This window comes from Lepidochelys kempii, chromosome 5, assembly GCF_965140285.1.
Source record: "Lepidochelys kempii isolate rLepKem1 chromosome 5, rLepKem1.hap1, whole genome shotgun sequence".
Lineage (NCBI taxonomy): Eukaryota > Metazoa > Chordata > Testudines > Cheloniidae > Lepidochelys > Lepidochelys kempii.
In genome coordinates this window covers 27192806-27211962 of record NC_136384.1, presented here as the reverse complement: position 1 = coordinate 27211962, position 19157 = coordinate 27192806, and positions in this window count along the sequence as shown.

Sequence of the window (19157 nt, the reverse complement as noted above, 5' to 3'; positions counted from 1 at the left end):
GGAGCAGTTCAACAACAGGCTAAGTCGGTGCAGAATGACTGAGTGTAAGGGGACTTGGCCGGGGCTTGTCCCTCTGCAGGGTGGTGGGGCACCACACCGCCTCGCTACACCCTCTCTGCTGGGTTGGGGAATACCCAGTCTATGGCCTAGACCTTCAGCCAGGGACTGTGCAAAATAGTTCCAGGTACACCCAGTCAGAAGCTCAGGCCCTCAGGCAGGGACTGAGCAAATAGTTCAACAACCCCCCGGCTCCTGGATTTGAGCGACTAGGGAGAGGGGAAGACTGTTACCCGCGAGGTGGGTGGCAGGGACGATGCAGGCCCACCCACTCCACTGTGTCCCAGCCAGGGCCCTAGCAGTGGCCGAAGACCCGCTGCTGTGTCAGTGGGGATCCTGGCCACAATACATTGACATTGGCTCTGGCAGTGCTGCAGCCAGACTAGGGTTGGCTGCCCCGGCCTACCTCCAAACTACCCCTTGTAGGGTACCTGGGTCAGGGTGGTGTCCTCAGAGAGTTCCAGCACCATGGGTTCCTCTGGGTAGCTGGCGACGGGTAGGCTGGGCGGCTCCTCCGGGTAGCTGGCGATGGGTAAGCTGGGCGGCTCCTCCATGCACCCGTCAGCATTAAGCTTTGGCCAGTCTGGCCAGTCCTCAGGTCGGCCGCGGATTGCTGGGGTCTCCCAAGCTGGAGCCAGGCCACAGGCATCTGGCCTCTCCAGTGGCTGCGGCCCAAGTGAGCTCTGGGTTTGGGCTTTTATACTTCCTGTCCTGCACCTCGACCTCTGGGGGTCAGGCGCAGGATCCACTGGCTCCGCCCACATTGGCATCTGGGGAGGTTCTTCCCTCTGCCGGGTGGTGGGGCACCATACCGCCTCACTACACTGTGGAACGTGCTTTTGTCCGTTTAAAGGGCTGCTGGTGTTATCTGTATGGGAAGCTGGACCTGGTCAATGACAACATCCCACGGTTATATCCGTGTGCTGTACCCTCCATAACATTTGTGAAGGGAAGGGTGAAAGATTCACTCAGGCATGGAACTTGGAGGTTTAACACCTGGAGGCTGAATTTGAACAGCCAGAGAGCAGGGATATTAGAGGGGCCCAGCGTGGAGCTGCAAGGATTAGGGATGCCTTGAGGGAGCAATTTGAGGCTGAAATCCACCAGTAATGTTTGGTGCTCTTCACAGGAGTGAAGAGCGGTGGTTCCAAAGTTAGTAGGAATCTGTGCTTGCTACACTGACTTGTAGTGCCTGTTGCTTTCTTGGGCTAAGGTATCTTTTACTTAATGCAATAATAAAGAATGTTTTCAAAGCCAAAAAAATCCATTTATTTAAAAGAATATTCATTTATTGAAAAGAAACACAACTGCTTGGGAAACAAAAGGGGCAAGGGGGTGGGATGGGGAACAGTTCAACCACAGATTTGCATATGTCCTGTTATCATACTCTGCCTTCCTGCCGGGAGTGCTGTGCAACGAGTGCTGCGCTTCGGGCTGGCTAAAATGCAGGGTGATGGGGGTTGAGTGCAGTGGGTAAGGGTCGCAGTTTGCAGGGCTGGGTGGTGAAGCTACTGGTGTTGGAGGCAGCTGGTGGCGATAAGAACCCAGATGTGGGGAAAAGTGGGTTGGAGGTGACGTGGGGGCACAAGGGAAAGAGTTTGGGGACAAGGGCTGCAGGGGAGGGACGGGTGGGGTAGTGCTCCGCCTGCGTGGCCACGAGCGCCTGGACCGAGTCCGCTTTGCGCTCCATACTGCTTAGCAGCCGTTCTGCATTCTGCCAGTGGACCCTCCCTTTACTCTCCCAACACTCCTGCGCTTTGTGATTTTCATTAAGGGACTGCTGCATGACTTCATGCACCATGTCCTCTTTGCTTCTACATGGCCTCTTCCTAATTCTTTGGAGTCTTTCAGCCAGTGATAACGCGGACTGCTGAGATCTCAAGGTTGCATCTGTAAAGGCAAAATGCAACACTTAACAGAGGCAGCATTGTTCACACCAGACAGAGCAATGATTCCCCCGAACTTAAAGACAAGCACAATCTACACAATAGCAGAATTTGCCCATCCCAAAGTGAGCGCACATAAGCCACAGGAGCCCCAAAATGATGAGTAAGCACAGGGGCAAGGGGGATGGATTGTTCAGTATTGGGGCCCCTTGCAGCTGTTAGCTCTCCCCAAGGCACAGAAACCCAGAAGACAGTACAGCCGTGAACCAATGTCACCACATTTTCCACAGGAGTTCGTCCTGGAAGATATCTCACTGCTGAGGGTGACCTGCAAGGCAAGGGAGGGTCTTCTACTACAATGCGGCTTCTGCCTGGCCCATATGCAGCTTGCCTGTGTGCAGCAATGTTCCCCCCACCCCTCACGGCACAGTCGCCAGGACATGTTAGCCTTACTGGGACAAGGAGTACAGTAGCTCTCCCAAGTAACCTGCACAAGCACATTACCCAGTTTCTGCATGAGACCTTTGAAGAGATCACTGAGGCCAATTACCTCAATGTGAGAGATCACATCAACTCCCTATTCCACATCTAAGCATGCATGCAGCCCTAACCCTCCTTGCCCCAAGAGCCCACACTGAACAACTTCCTTACCAAAATAAAAGCTGCTTACCAGGCACCTCCTCTGGTGCTTGTCCTTCCCCACACACCAGCCGCTGTGACTGGCTGCCTTCCTCCTGGCTTGAGGACAGATCCTGGCTGCATGCATCTAGGGATGCCGGGGTGTCTCCCTCCTCCTCAGCACCCTCGCTCCCACTTTCCTCCTCCTCCTCCTGCTGCCTTGTTGCACTGGGCTCTGAAGTGTCCATGGTTGTCCTCAGAGTGGAGGTGGGGTTGCCCCCAAGTATTGCGTTCAGCGCTTTGTAGAAACGGCAGGTCGCAGGGGCAGCACCGGAGTGGCGGTTTGCCTCGCGGGCTTTGCAGTGGCATTCCGCAGCTCCTTCACTTTAACCTGCACTGCAGTGCATCCCAGTCATGGTCCCTTTCCATCATGTCCCTTGATATCTGCCCGAAGATAGCGTAATTCCTACGGCTGGAGCGCAGCTGGGACTGGACAGCTTCCTCCCCCCAAATACTGATCAGGTCCAGCACCTTGCCATTGCTCCATACTGGGGATCACCTGGCACGTGGAGGCATGGTCACCTGAAAAGATTCGTTGAGAGCACTCCACGCCTTGCTGAGCAAACAGAAAGGGGATTTTCAAAATTCCTAGAGAATTTAAAGGGCAGGTCTGACAGTTGGTCACCTGAGGGCAGGGCAGTAGAGTTCAATGTGATGACCAGAGTGTCTAGAACAGGCATTGTGGGACACTTCTGGAGGCCGATCAGAGCGTAACAACAGACTAGGGCATCCACACTAGTGCTGCAGCGCTCCAGCCAGGGCACAGCAAGCGTTATGCCTCTCGTCGAGGTGGATTACCAGGAGCACTCCAGTCGCAGAGTCTGGGCGCTCTACGTGCCTTGCCAGTGTGGACATGTCATGAGTTAGGGCACCTGGGGCTGCTTTAATGCACTCTAACTCGAAAGTGTAGCCAAGCCCTAACACTAGTGCTCTTTAGACTACTGTGTAAAACTGCTAAGAAGCACATCAGGATAAAAGGGATTCCTACATTATTTATATTTTGTTAGATAGCACATAGGGAACTCACATATATAGTTACATTATGAATTGCAGAATATTTGAAGTAGGCAGTGATTATAGAACTGCCAATTGCTGTTACAGTGGTTATAGGGTAGTTAGATTTTTCATTACATACTGTGGATTCTCTCTTTTGGGGAATTAGATATTCAGCCATGGAAGCTTTACCTTAATTGAAAGTTTCCTGTATTCAAAATAATTTGTCTCACTGTTCTTAAATGGGGAGAAGGGAAAATGTAGGAACTTTATGCAGCTAAGAAGAGACTTGCTAAGATACAAAGGTCCAGCTTCTCAGTCTGCGAAGTTGTTTCAGCTTGTTTGATTTGATGTAAAAAGTTGAAAAGTTCTTAATATTTGAAGATTGGTTGCTGTATCTACACAAGAACTACATTCAGTTTTTTAAAAATGCACAACCCTTAAACATAAGGATAGATCTATACTGCAGACTAACATGTCTGGACAGCTTCAGAGCTTCTGGTAATCAAGCGGAGAGCATGATCCAGGTTCTGCCTGGGGTTGCTCTCAACTGAAGTCAGTAGTTCTCACTGACACCTCTAGAACCCATGCCTACATATGAAGGCTGATTTGGTCTCAAGTGATTTTAAGTATTCTAATTTTTCTGCATCAATTTTCATGCCTTTCCTTGAGTTTTAAAAACTAAATTACTACTACATACGTGGCAAACCCACAAAAGGTCTGTGCCTGTTGTAGCAGAGATTTCAGAACAGTGGGTGTGATGAGAGGTAGTGGATAGGGCAGCGCTAGGAAGTCAGGAGACTTGGGTTCTATTCTCAGAACTTCCAGTGACACATGGTGCGACCTTGGGCAAGTTATCTGGGACAAATGTAGGTTTCATTTAGGCACCTAAAACCGTAGCTGGGGCTAGGGTCTTCCTACCTGAGAGCAGACTCATTAATTGCATACCTAGCAAATACCTCTCTCCCACTGATGTTTCTATGTTTGCGGTCAACTGCCTGAAGAATAGAAAAAGGGGCCTGCTGGCAGACAGTTGAGAGTCCCCCTCCTTTGGTCTGAAATAGCCCAAATAAGTTGGTCACAATGTAGGGGCGGCTGAGAGGATATTAAGTATAACTATTGTTGTCCCCTTTTTCCTGCACCTCTCTTTACCTCTCTGATAAGCCACAGACCAGAGTTCCATCCTTTAAGAAAAGAAAAGAAAAAAGAGTATTGCAATTAAAACCTCAGAGCTATGATATGCAAATCCCAGGATGTAGGTGGTAATAGCTGCCAGTCAGTGTCAGAGAGAGTACCATACAATTCCTTAGTGAACAAAACATGTAATACAAATACATTTGCAAATACCATTAGTAACATTTTTGAATAACTTTCTTAAACAAACAAAGTGGGTGAGGGAATATCTTTTTATTGGACTAATGTCTGTTGGTAAGAGAGACATGCTTGTGAGTTACACAGAGCTCTTCTTCAGGACTGTGAAATGTACTCAGCTAAATACAAGGGTAAAACAGATAAGGAGTTAACACATTGCAAAAGACTATTCAAGATGAAGTGGGAAGTTAGAAACATCTACTTCCTGATAGAGGTTACCATTAAGTTTTGCTTCCTTTTCTTTCAGGTTGTGGAGCTTCCATTTCAGAAGGAAAATTTTATATCTCCCATTGTTGTTTGCAGTGTTATTGTAGCCTTGTAGGTCCCAGGATATTGGAGAGGTGAATGGTTCTTGCAAACATGTGTTGACTCCTAACCGGTTCCGCTCTTGTATTTAGCTTAACACTCTGAGTACCTTTCCCAGCCCTATAGAAGAGCTCTGTGTAAGTTTGAAAACTTGTCTTTCACCAACAGAAGTTGGTCCAACAAGAGATATTACATCACCCACCTGGTCTCTCGGATATCCTGGGACCAACAGAGCTCCAACAACAACGTTCCTTAAACAAAACTATTAGGCAATACATCTTTTGGTGTTCTTTATACAGATTTCCCCACTTTGTTGCTTTTACATAGATTTACAAGTGCAAGATTTTAATCAAGACACAAACACTTTGTACTCTGGATTCACACATACAGACACATTACCCTTTGATCTCAGAGATGATTTCTCAGTCTCTATAATGAGGCTAAAAATGCGTGTGTGTGTGTGTGTGTGTGTGACAGACAGACATGAATTCTCCAGAGTCTGAGGAGAATGGCACCTATTAGTCCCCTCTGAACAGTCCAGAATCTTCTCAGCAAACAGCCAAATACCCTCACAGCCAACACCACTGTCAGCCACTTGATCCAATAGCCAAATCTCTCTTCAAGCCGACAGTTTTACAGCAAGATATGGGAATCTGCATCCTGTATCCAAAGCAATACAGGTATTGGATGCTGCCTTCACATCAGTCACTGAGTCCAGAGGGCTGTCTCCAGTCCCCATATTTATAACCCGTGCGCCCCCGCCCCAATGTCCAAGCTCTGACTGGCTCAGCTCTCAGATGGTGAATGTGTGGCACTTGCAAGACTATTTGCCCTCAACAGAAACCGTCTGCAGGGCTTTAGAAACAACTATAGTAACTGCCACATCCACTTCTGCATGTTTCTAGACTGCTTTATCTATGGGCTTATCGACACATATAGCGCTACTGCAGCACAGCTGCGTCGTGTCTGGTGAAGACATTCCATGCCGATGGGAGAGACTTCCAATGGGATTTGGGCACCTAGCTCTCTTAGGGTGCTTTGAAGATCGTAGTCAGAGTGTTCAGACAGGTGTCATGTTGCTCTAGCCATAGGAATACATACATAAACACTCGGAGGTGCTGCCTTCAGTGGTTCCTAAACATGGATTTGGGAACCACTCATTTGAAATTTTTGGCCTCAACCTCTCTCTAACTCTGTGTAACTTCTCTTCTCCTGTGTAAAATGGAGATCGGTATACCTGCCCTTGTAAAGTGTTTTTAGATCCTCTGATGAAGGGTGCTAGCCAAGTCTCATGGACATCAAAAGAAACCCTCCCATTGCCTTCTCTGAGTTTAAGATACCACCCTACATGTGTGAAATATTATAGGTCAGGGCTGATAGCACCATCTATTATTAAGATTGCCTGACACTTCACATTACAAGACCCTGTTTTCAGTTGCTTATAATTTCCCCAAACTTTAAATATTTGGGTTGAAGCTTTCTATGCCAGGTGTCTGTCTCATAAGAACATAAGAACGGTCATCCTGGGTCAGACCAATGGTCCATCTAGCCCAGTATCCAGTCTTCCGACAGTGGCCAATGCCCGGTGCCCCAGAGGGAATGAGCAGAACAGGTGATCATCCAGTGATCCTCAGGCTAATTTTTTCTGGAAAACTTCAGCCAAAATGGTTCAGCGATTGGAGAACAAGGCAAGAGGAAAATACATTGTTTTTCCAGGTTAAAAAATTCTGGTGAGCTTTTCTTTGAAAAACTGTAGCTCCCTGTAGAGAGGTTAGCCGGGGCTCGTCTCTCTCCGGGGCAGCAGGGAACCACACCACCTCACTAAATTGGGGAATAGGTCTTGTGGGGAATTAGTCCGACCGCAGGAGTCTTCCTCCGCGGCCTTTGTGAAGGTGGAAATACCACAGTAAGCCCAGGCCCTAGGTCAGGGCAGGGCAGTGGTGGGTCAGGCGCTCAGGCCAGGGCTGAGCAGTAACAGTATATACACAGTAGGCTCAGGCCCTAGGTTCCAAAGGGCCTGGGAGACGGGGAGACTGCCACCCGCAAGTTGGGTGGCAGGGGGGATGCAGGCCCTCCCACTCTACTGCATCCCAGCCTGGGGCCCTAGCAGCTGAGTCAGTGGGGATCCTGGCCACAACACACTGACATGGGTTCTGGTAGTGCTGCAGCCAGACTAGGGTCAGCTGCCCCCAGACTACTTCCAGATTCCCCCTCTTGAGGTACCTGGGTCGGGTGGTGTCCAAAGGGGGGTCCAGCACACGGGTTCCTCGGGATAGCTGGCCAGGCATAGACTTGGGAACTCCTCTGGGTAGCTGGTGCGGGGCAGGCTTGGCAACTCCTCCAGCTAGCTGGCGTGGGGCAGGTCGGGCCAGTCCTCGGGTTTTCTGCTGGTTGCTGGGCTTTCCCACTCACGAGCTAGGCCGGCTGCTTCCCCAGTGAGCCCTGAGGTCGGACCTTTATCCTTCTGGGGCAACGCCTGTCCCTCTGGGGGGCGGGCTCAGAGCTCTCTGGCCCCGCCCATTCTGGTGTCTGGAGGGACTTGTCTCTCTCTGGGGCGGCAGGGAACCATACCACCTCACTACATTCCCTCACACTTTGGAGCACAAACTTGAAATTTTGCTTGGGAGGGGAAGAAGGAGAGGTGGCCAATCTTTGTGTCATGGATGTGACTTTTGCCATCCCTATGAAAAGCACCCAAACTTGGTCAATTTATAAGCCTCTGAAAAATAGCAATTTGCACATGCTTTAAGGGAGACAAATTTCAAAAGCTAAATGTCCTGAGGATGCTATCTGCACTGGATATGCTCCAGGCTGTTTCCTCTGTGCTGTCAGCAACTCCCCCCACGCCAGTTGGGCTCACATAGCACGGGGGACGAAGGTGCCTGATTCAAATACAGAAGGAACAAGAGCCGAACCTGCAGGAACTAAGGAGTAGAAGACTGGGACAAGAAACCTGGTGGAGCAGTTGGAAGTGGGAAGACTGGGACTGGACACTGGCAGGGGTGAGAGGGAAACTGGAAGTGCAAGTTGGTGTGGGGAGACACTGGGACGGAGATGAAGAGTTTGGATTTGCTTGAGAAGGAGACTGGGACTATCATGAGAAGCCTGAGGAGTGGAGATTAGGACTAGCTAGGTGAGTAGAATGGACTGGGATGAGAAACATGGGGTGGGAAAGACACAGGACTGGGACAGGAACAGGACATAAAAGGTCATTCTTGGGTAAAATGGGCAGAAGAATCTGTACCCTACAGAGCTAACTCCCTTCCAGAGCCTAAAATAGAACAAAAAATTCCAGAGTTTTATTTTTCTGCTGTCAGCAAATATCTATGGAATCCAATGGCAAAGCATCCCATCCACTTCCAGTGCAGGTCCACACAGAGGACCTATTAATGCTATCAGTTACTCCATTAACTCAAGTGAAAGAGGTCTGTGTGTTGGATTTAAAGGTTCCAAATCTGCTCATGAACCATGTGGGTGTCAATATGGTGCCACGTGATGGAGGCTTTTTTTGGTTTTTTTTTAAAAGCCAGGAAATTTAACTCCCCCTCTACCTCCAATAAAAATATTAGGTTGGAAAGTCAATCACTCAAAGGTTATGAAATGCCAGAATTAAGGTCACCCTTCAATCAAAACTCAAAATAAATATTTGTAGAGAACATGTTAACCCCATTCAGGAATTTAAGCTTAAACACATACAAAACCAAAGGAACTTTGTTTTAAGTCATTCCTCTAGATGTTTTATGTGGTTTATATTAATGGTACACGTTAAAATCCAGATCTCTTTTCTTAGTGTTGTACAACTTCTAGAATAAAAATAATGTAACTAAGAAATAGAAATTCAATTTGGGTAGAGTATTTAGTTTCTTGCCTTGACCCCGATCAAGAATGCTTGTCTATAGAAAATAAATTGAATTAGGCATCAGTAGCTAACCTGCTCCATTAAGCCAGTTAGCATTTTATTGTAATCTCTGGTTGAAGGGGCTATTCATGGAAATCTGCTTTCATTTCAGGTGTCTCTTACTTAAGCCTCCGTTGTCTATTGTTCTTCCACAAGAAGGTTATGTTGCTAGAATTTCTTGCTATGAAACAGTCAGTTACCAGTTTCAATAGTCAATTTTAACAAGTCTCTGCAGCCTAATTTACTTTAAAAAAATATATGTAGGGTGGGGGGAGAAATCACACTGTGAAATTCAGAGTCACAGAAGTAAACTTCTCTGTTCGTGAGCAGTACAGTATAGCTGAACCACCAAAATCTGATCTCTTCATTATCTCCACCAACTTTATTTGGCATAATTACTTAACAACTTAACCTGGCATGTGCGGTATACTATTGAATGTAAAAATGCTTTGATTCGATATACTGTGCTTCTTTCCTCATATATTACAGATAAACAGCAAGTCACTTGGACTAGCCCTGTAACAAATGACTAAATAATAAAATATAAATTGCTTGTAGGGTTCAAGTTGATCTACAGTACATTATTTTTCCTTTGTGTAACTTAATATTACACATGTACTGTAGACATCAGTGTCAGACACAACCATGTAAACACTGTGACTGCATTTACAGTGTATTTTATTAATGATATTCACATAGACATTTTGTGTATAATATACGTGTCAACTGAAATGGCATAATCCCAGCTTGTCTCAGCTGCATCAATTAAGCACAGGTCTCTTTGCAGCCCTTTTGGGTGTCAATGGAATATGTTCTGCATGACAAGAATCATAGTCCTTACCTGTTAGGCAAAAAACTAAAATCTTCAAGAAACAATTGGGTTACACTCCCACTTTGCCTTATTTCAAGAGAGATGGCATTGCAGAGCAGTTTGATTTTTGACTGGCCGTGTCAGTTGATGTAAAGTAAATTGTAAGTCTGGGCCTATCCAAGATCAGCTTGTTTCACTGCCATTTCTGTCTCTCTTGTTTCACTGAGAAGCAATAAAACTCAAGTTAACCTTGTGACAAATGTGGGATGGTCCAGTGAATTTGACATGTCAGCTTGCTTCAGGGACCAGACCCTTTGTGATGACTCAAAGGACATATAAATAAAACAAATTGATCTGTGTTATTATTTCTCCTAGCCAGCATCCCAGTAGAAATAAAATCTCTATTATAGAAAGTAGGGTAAGTTAATAATAAACATATGCCTTTAAATATATGATCGTGCATTTGTATATTTCCTAAGCATGTAGGGTTGGGGGGTGGAGTGGTGGTCATCATTCACCAATCTCCTCAGAAATAAGAAAGGTGTCCTTTTCCAGGCTTGGTTTTAAACTAAGGCTAAGCTAGGAGTCCTGGATTTTCCCCACAAACTAATTCTTAGGACACCCTATGTCCACCTTCCCCTCGCCAATGTAGATGCCCTGCCAGCTAGGGGTTGCATTTGTGGCTAAGCCCTGGTCTACATTGGGGGGAGGGATCGATCTAAGTTACGCAACTTCAGCTGCATGAATAACATAGCTGAAGTCGACGTACTTAGATCGACTTACCACAGTGTCTTCACCGCGGTGAGTTGACTGCTGCCGCTCCCCCGTCGACTCCGCCTGCGCCTCTTGTGGCGCTGGAGTACAGGAGTCGACGGGAGAGCACTCGGGGGTTGATTTCTCGCATCTAGACTAGATGCGATAAATCGATCCCCGCTGGATCAATCGCTGCCCACCAATCCAGTGGGTAGTGAAGACATACCCTAAGTATATAGCTGTTTATGAGGCCAAAGGTCAACGGCACTCTAAGGATACTGTACAGTGGTAGATCCTCTGCTGAGTCAGAAGCTCAAAAGTGCTATCTTTGAGACATCCCAGGATGAGCAAAATTAAGGTCTCTGACATTCTTCACTGCTTGTTTAAAAGAACAGTTGGACTACTGTAGAAGGCTATTCAAGGATATCTGCACCCCAGGATTTGCCAGACCACCACATTTTAAACAAATTTGAAAGTGAAAAAGTTTGATTTAGTATCAGAGTTCAGAAAGTTATTACCTTCTCAGGAGACTAATAGATTTCTTAATATCTGAACCATAAATCTTCCTTACCAAAAACTCCACAAATCAGTGTCTAGTATATCTGGACACAAAATTATAGTGATTTGTTCTCAGAGGTGTCATTGACTAACTGTATGAAATGGGAGTCTGAGCCCAGGGCTCCATCCCGCAAGGTGCACAGTGCTCTGACCTAATCCAGCAAAAACATGTATGTGCTTAAATGCAAGCATGTGAACACTCCCAACGGGACTATTCAGATGTTTGAAGTCAAGTGTGTGGCTAAATATTTTGCCTGGAAAAAGCTCAGAAGAATATTATATGATTATGTCACAAGACTTTGGATCAGAAGATCTGAGCAGTATTCTTGGCACTGCCATAGACTTGCAGTGTAACTTTGACCAAGCCTCTGTGTTTCAGTTTTCCCATCTGTAAAGCGTAAATAGTACTACGCTATTTTGAACATTGTCTCAAGGAGCCTGTGGCCAAAAATCCTACCATTTCCCCTGTACAAAGAGATTTTTGTTTGATATTGTGACGAAGCGGGACTGTTCTTTATGTTGCCTCTGAATATTGTGGGGGTGCCTCAGTTTCCCCTATGCAGTTCTTAAGTATCTAGGGGGTGGGATAAGGGTGTATGATCGTTGCAGAGCTCTAGAGGGCAGGTGTGTGCAGGGGTCTGGACACAGAGAATGGCCGACACCCTGTTTCCTGGCAATTGGTGGCCTGGCCCTCCCCCCCTGCAAGGTGAGAGCTAAAGGGTTGGAGAACAAAGGAATCAGGTGACCTCCTGGCCCAGGAAAGGGACAAAGCCCAGAGGAGGAGGGGCTGGAGAGAGTTTCAGTTTGGGGCTGGCTGGGGACATGGAGTGAAGTGTAGACGGGGTTGTCTGGCTCACTGCCCCCAAAATGGACCCGGCCGAGGGGTCCTTTTCTCTGTACCTACAAGCTCATTTAGACCCTGTTCCGGTCGTCTAATAAACCTTCTGTTTTAGTGGCTGGCTGAGAGTCACATCTGACTGCGAAGTTGGGGTGCAGGACCCTCTGGCTTCCCCAGAACCCCGCCTGGGCGGACTTGCTGTGGGAAGCGCACAGGGGGGCAGAGGATGCTGAATGCTCCGAGGTCAGACCCACGAAGGTGGAAACTGTGTGAGCTTTTTGCCCTGCAGACAATCTGCTCACAGAAAGGAGACTTCCCCAGAGTCCTGACTGGCTTTGTAGGGAGCAGTTCCAGAGCATCGCCCAGGGACTCCGTGACAGATATCCCAAGCAACAAACCCTTATAGGAAACTGCAATGGGGAGTAGAGAGCCCAGGCTGACCGGGCAACCATGGAATTAATACAGCAACCACCAGACAGTGCTGATTGGAAGCCTCACAAGCAGCTGGGAGAATAAGAGAGCTGAGAAGTAGCGGGGCTGGGTGGCTGCCGGATGAGCAAGCAGGCTGGAGAAGGAAAGTCCTGCCAGAAAACTGGTGAGAAATTGACCAGAGACAAAACCCCAGAGAAAAGATGACCAGATCCACAGGCTGGAGAAGCCTACAGAACCAAAAGAGGTAGGAAAGGGCTCAGGACAATGAGCTGGCACCGCGGCCTAACCACTTCACTGGGTTCCCCTACCGATGCCTCAGACTTAAGAACTAACCCCTTGGCTAACCCTGCAGAAAGGGAAAACCTGTACATCCCAGTGAGACCGAGACTAACACCCTTTATAGCCCAAAATGGGGCTACCTTAGGGACTCAGGCAAAAGGAGCTGACTGACTGCCCCACCAGATCAAGTGAACTCTGTGCAATGCTCTGTCTGGCCAGAGGGGGCCATGTCACATTAGCACACCAGCTCACAGGAACCAAATGTGAAACTACACACCACCATGCATAACTGGTGCATCCTAGACTTTAGAACTGCTAGAATCAGTAGATATAGTTTTGGGGTCCTCTTCCCCTCCCTTTACCCTACTAATGTATTGTAGTTATGTAGTGTGTACTCCAAAAAAATGCAGAGAATGGTTGAGTTGCCTAGGTTTAAGGAAGTGGCGCAGGGTAGCGGTGTGCTAATAAAGCAGTTTCTTGAGGTTTTGCTGGCAATTCCCAAAGAAACTGGGGAGGGAAATTTGTTTCAGGTTGAACCAAAAACAAAATGTTATGGAAGTTTTGATAAGTCAAAAGGAAAAATAAAAATTTATTTCAATTTTGAGCATTTTTGTAAATGTTTGGATTGTTAATAAAATTTAAGGAAATTTCTAAACAAAAAAAATCATTTTGAACTGAAATTGAAGCATTGTTTTGAAAATGTTGAAATTAAACTTTTTTGGCTGAAACAAATTGGCAAAACTGACACAAATTAACCCATTTCAGTGGTGCATCTGCATTTTTTCCCAAAAAACCCCCCAAAAACCCCTTTCAGTCAGCTCTAGTGCAGGGCTTTAAGCAGCTAAAGAGAGGTCCTCTTAAAGCCTTTGAGCAGAATAAGGAGAATGGAAGGACTTGTAGCAAGTACCATTGCTACCAATCCAACATGCTGCCATCCAGTTGTGGTGAAGGGTCCTGAATCGGATGATAGCCCCAGACAAAGGGAAAGTAGTAGTTTTGGCTCAGGCACTGATTCTTGCGTAGATGAGGATGCTAAGTTATCCACCCCATGTTATTTTTTCTTTGACATGGGCCTTAGAAAACATTATGCATCCTTTCCTCTTAACTAGAGCCAAGATGCCACATTGATGGCAGACACAGGAACCTGGGACTGCGTGACTAATCAGGGCTGTTTTTTTAGCTTTTATGGAAAAAAAGCGGCACTGAAATCTTGCCTAAACAGTGACTCCTCTTTGAATCACGCAATGGATGGCCTGTTTGTGATTTGTGAACATTTTAGCAGTGGTTAAGTATTCTGGGGTTCATCCAGGACATACAACCTTGATTCGTTGCATGTAGAATGACTGGACTATAATAGTAAAGACATATTTTTGGCTGGGATGATCCATTCACTCTCCAGAAATGGGAAACAAGAGGCTGATGTTCTTAATGTTTGTTCAACATGTTTGTACAGGGGCAAATGAGAGAGCTCATGGAGAGGAGAACGTGTTTCAGAGTTTGATAAGCAAACTATCAATCACATCTGTATTAAAAGGGGACCAGGAGAGATTGACACAGTAGTCAGATGATGCCTGTGGCAAAGGTCACAGCTTCCTTAGAAATCCCAGCTATAGGCTCCTTCCAAAGGACAACTGGGTGCACCAAAGATATTATCCAGTTCACAGCCTCCCCCTTTTCCTCATTTCCTCAATGCTATTCTCAAAAGAGCTAATCAATGTATTAGTTTTGCCAAGAGAACCACAGCACCATCCCCCTGCTGCCCTAAACAAATTCTCTCCCTGGCCAGTGCCACCTAGTTTTACACTGTGCTGCTGGCAAACTGCAGAACTCCAATATGGTTTCTAAAATAACTAGAATGATGGCTTGAATCCTTCCCCCTCCCAGACTCCTACCCCTGGCTCTGGCAAATTAAAATAAAGCCTGGTCTCTGCAGGTGGTTCTTCTCCACTCACAAGCTCTCAAGAGTACTTGGGATCATGGAACTACAAGGGGGAAGAGCAAAAATGGAGAAACACACACCAGAGTGTCAGGAGTATGGCCAACCCCACAGTTTCAAGTATCAGCTGTCTGGCTTGTTGAAGTCCAGAATTCTTAATCACACAACAATATTCACCCACCTGAATCTACACTCAGAAATCCAGTTCGAGTTAATGGTAATTGGGGGCACCAGACATAAGCTCCCCACCGCCTTTCTGTTCCATTCCAGAGAGGTCCACATCACCAGGTCCTGCTCCAACATGCAGCTACCTGGTCCAGGGTCATAACATCAGCTCTGATACTGCTGTGAAGGCCTCACTGTGAAGTCAGCTCTGCACTGCTGCTGGTTCAGTTGGGTCCTCAAGGTGAAGTCAGCTCTGTGCAGCCACCTCTAGTGGTCCAGTCCTCACTGGGAAGTCAACTCTGTGCACTACTGGTCCAGCCCCACAGAATCACTCCACCCAGGTTCCAGAATGTCAAGGTGAGAAACCCAGAGCAAAACAGGACTCTTGGGCAGAGTCCTGTTGCCTGGTATAGAGCTCTTGATCTCTAGAACAGAACCTTCTGCCCTCTCCTTGTTGAGCTTGAGTCCCATTCTCAAACCAGAATTCAACACTTGTACACCCAGGGTGGCCAACTTACTTTAGGCTGTATCTTACACAAGGCTGATACCCAGAGCTGGTTTTTCTCTTTTTTTTCCTCTACAGAGGGAGCAGAAAGCTCTAGCCCTCTAAGCCTTTAGCTCTGGGATTTACAGTAACTTAGAGTTCTCACACATGTGCAAACACTAGATGGGGGAGAAGAGGGATGTCTGGTCTACTAAGCCTGGGGTTCTCTGACCTTTCATCCTGTGTCTGGAAGAACACAATTCTGTGCAGTGGGCTCTGAACTACAGAGCTGCTCCATGCACAGACAAAAATGAAACCCTAAGCCACATGAAAAAAGTACACCCACACAATTGGTTCCTTGAGTGCACCTAACACAAACTGTGTGCACATGCATTTCAATCACCACAATTTCAGCATGGCTCCCTGGGGAGGAGGCGGGTTTGAGAATGGGTTCTCTGGTCTGAATATACAGCAGAGCAGGCTGACAACCATGTGCATATGTAACCCACACACCAAAGACCAATTAATGGGAGAGCAATTAATGAGTCTGCTCTACAGCCTTAGCTAACAGCCAGTTGGCTTTTAGCTCATGCTGTAGAGGCTCATGCACTGAGGTCCCAGGTTTGACCCTACCCACCGACAACCGGGGTCTGTCGGTGTTACACATATACATTCCGCTATCTCTAAATATTTTGATTATGCATTATATAAAAGACTATAGAATTCTACACATGCAACCCTTCTGCCAGGTGGAGTCAGCAGCAACAAGAGCCAGGGTCAATATCTAGGGGCTCCTCTTAACAATACAAAACCAGCTCAAGCCCCCAGCCAGTAATCTGGGAAAACTAATCACCACCTCTGGACTCCTCTAAGAGACAATACTTCCCCACTCACAAGCACGGAGTCTGTGTATAACAAAAGAACATTTATGGAAAGGGAAAGGGAAACAAGCATTAGTTTTAAAAAAAAAAACATGTGATCATAAGTCAACCTGACCCCACAGTGCATTGGGCAGTGTCCTGTACCTCAGTTTCTTACCTTGAGGTGGGAAAGTCCAACTAATGAATTTCCCTTTAGCACATCACTCCCCTCTCCCTCCACTGCACCCCACTCACAGTTGGCTGCCTTTGGTTAGCAAAGACTGAATTCATATGGGTTCAACTCTCACCCCTGGAGGGAAGCATCAAGCAATGCCTCAGCTGCTGCTGAGTTCTCTGCAACTGATTCACAATTGCCACCATTCACTCTGCCTTCACCATCCGCTGCTGCAGTCATTCACTCTGGCACTACAGCGGCTTCTCTACTGCCACCCGCCGCTCTGCAATGCCACATTCTGAGGTCCCACCATTTAGCCCAGCTCTCAGTGATTTCAGTGCATAGTGGGGAACCTCATTGCTAGTGCAGGCTCTTTCACTGCAACACTATCCTATGGCAGATGAAAAGCTCAGCAGCTAGACCTGGTTATTACTGATTGCAGCTCTAATGATTACTTAAAACAAAGACTCAACTGATGTAAAGACAGAGCTGATTAAACACTGCACAGAAGGAGGGTCAAATTGTATCTAGGACTCTTAAGTAGAGGCCACACTTCCAGGTGGGAACACCTACCCCTAGCTACCATCCTTTTGCTGAGAGTTGTCAAACCTACCCCCTGCCTAGCGAGTGCAGTTCAGTTGAGGGTGACCCCCTCAATCCGGGTATGCTAAGCACAGTTCTTCTGCCCTTTACTCATACAATGAAGATAACATTTATTATCCTTGCAGACAAGTGTAACCCAACACCAGCTTTGTCTGCTGAGTACCTAGGCAGAGTAGGTGTGTTTATGCAAATATGGTCTCTTCCTGACGTCTTTTCCCCCAAGCTCATCACTAGATGTCAGGGGAGAATTCATACAAACCCTGATTACATAGAATGGCCCAAAGTACAGTAGTATTACCTCTGTGAGATGTAATGTTATGAGCTATTTAAGTTCAGAGTATTTTTAAATAAAGGATGTAATTAATGAAGCAAGTCAAGGATGTAACTGGCTACAGCCTTTGGCTAAGTAGCTGTAGCCAAAAGTTTTCCAACAACTGCCCAATGGAAAATGGGCAAAGTGGAGCACATAGTGAGAAGCCCTGATTGTATGGTTCCCACAGGTACTCCCTAAAAACAAACAAGGGAAAATGTGGATATTTTGGAGGGAGGCTATTTTTATCCAGAAAAGGCTTCAACAAGAAATAAATCCCAGAACAATTAATTTCCCAAGAAAATTTAAACAGTGAAGGATTTTGTGGTGCCCATTAGAAAGTTAAAGTTGGTTTAACAGCAACCATGTATTAAATTTAATGGCTAATTAAACCCTTAAATTATGTGATTTCCTTCTAGTCCAGGAATATTTATAACAGTCGTGTATGAACAGAATAGCTGCATTTTTTAGTTTGGGATCATTGGAAAGCAATTTATTTTCATAATTGTCTGAATTGAGTAATACAATATTGTTCATTTATAATATTGTATAATTTAGTGTGTTCATCTCTAAGATCTAAAAGAGCATTAATTGTTTAAACAGTCTGTACCAATAGAGTCAGGCCTTAAATTCTCCAAAATGCTGGATAAAATGCTGCTGTTTCTCTCCCAAAGATGTGGCTGAATTTGAATATTAGGTGGCATGATTTCGACAGGGACTGCATAGAGGCACATTCTGGCTGCAGGTATACCTATTGTAGTTGCTTATTGCAAATATTGGCAACAAAAAGATTAGGTGTGGTTGTGACTAATGAAGGATTATGGTTTTCAATAATGTATATTTGCTTTGAGACATTAGTGCTTCCTGATTTACTGCTACTTTATCGTAAACCTTTCATGAACTTTACCAACTTTTAACAGGTGCCATTTTATTGCACAGAATTAAGTCTGAGCATAGAAATGCTTTTAAAATAAAGGTTGGAAATGTACAACTGTTTTGTCTGGTCAACCCATAATGTAGGTGTCCCATCTTTGAAGTGCCATCTGCACATACCTAGCTCATTGTGCTTACAAACCGTTATATAGTTTGTATCCAAAACTATGCTACCAAAATGAAGTTAGAATACACTGACTCAGCCAAGAGCATGAACATACAAACCTCTAGCAGTGAGCCCATTGGTGAATGACTTCATTGGTGTCCTGAACCATGGCACTATTTTTTTTTAAATAAGCACTTCTTTATATTGCACAAGGATTGAAGAATGAACAAGTGCCATTGACAGCAACAAAGCTATATCTGAGCAAGGACTGTGGGATCAGGCCCTTAACTTGTGAAAATGATGATAGACCTATATCTGGAGAATTTATCCAGCTCATGAAACAATTATCATTTTGGAAGAAAGACACAAAGGACCAAGCCACAACTGGTGTAGGTTGATTTAACTCCATTGATATCAATGGCCTTCAAGATTAGCCGCATTATCCTTATTTATTTTATCTGACAAATAGATAGCAAGAATACCTCTGCTCAGAATAATCCTTGAACTGTTGATATGAGATTTTCCCCAATGTGTTGGGGAGCAGGGAGAGGAAGAGGCAGATCAGTTATTTTTCTATCTGAGGTATTATGTATTATATATATATATATATATATATATATTGGAGTGGACTTCAATAAAACAAAAGTGATTTACACCTACACCAATGACAGCTGCAGGTTCTGAGTATTGGAAAAAAAAATAAAAATCCAGCTACCTTTATGTAA